The sequence below is a fragment of the Myotis davidii genome, unplaced genomic scaffold, assembly GCF_000327345.1.
Source record: "Myotis davidii unplaced genomic scaffold, ASM32734v1 scaffold168, whole genome shotgun sequence".
NCBI classification, from domain to species: domain Eukaryota; kingdom Metazoa; phylum Chordata; class Mammalia; order Chiroptera; family Vespertilionidae; genus Myotis; species Myotis davidii.
This window is the reverse complement of record NW_006383016.1, coordinates 23,535-24,389: the sequence shown is the minus strand read 5'-3', so window position 1 is coordinate 24,389 and position 855 is coordinate 23,535.

The following is an 855-nucleotide window of genomic DNA, read 5'->3' as shown; positions in this document are numbered from 1 at the left end:
GTGGGGCAGCCCCGAGAGCCCGCCTAGGGGGGCCAGGGGGACTGTCGCTCCAGCTGGGCCAAGGCCGCCGCGAGCCCAGGGCCGTCACCCTAAAAGTGCCAACCCAGCAGCTGCAACTAGAGGCAACGCCTGGGCAGGACAGGGAAACTTTTTTCCCCCAATTGAATTTAGTGGGGTGACATTGGTGAATAAAACCACACAGGTTTCAAGTGTACACCTCTACAAGTGTTCCCCTGCACCCTGCATCGTGCGCTCACCACCCACAGTCAAGCTCTTTCCTCCAAGGGTACCCCCTGCGCCCTCTTCCAGCTGCCTCCAGACGGCGAAACTTGTTAAATGGGACACATGCTCTCTGATGAATCCGAGCTCAAAGTACGCAAACTTTTAAAAGACAGAGCACACACTTGGCGTTACACTTTTTAAAATCTAAGCTCTTCTTCCTGTCCTTAAATCAGCTCGTGGTGGTGTACAGTTTATATTCTGTAGTTATGCTGTAATGACTTGTAAAGGAGTCCTTAACATAATGAATTTCCCCATAAAAATATTGTAAACTTTTGAAATGGGGAAAGTCTACATTAGGCATAGGGCTGCTGTAAAAAATTGTCACTTATTCACACAAAAATGCATTCAATTATGGGACCACGCATGCTTATGAATACTGGCATTCCCATCAAAGGCTGCCTTCTGGGAAGGAATGTTCATAACTCAGAAGTGAAACTTGGCAAAAGTAAAATTGATAGGATACATTGTGCAAACTTCTAAGCACTAAAAAGATACTAAAGATACTAATTCCTTCAGTTTACCCTTGTTTGAACCTCTAGGATTCTGCATTTTATTTTCCAGGTTTTTAACTCT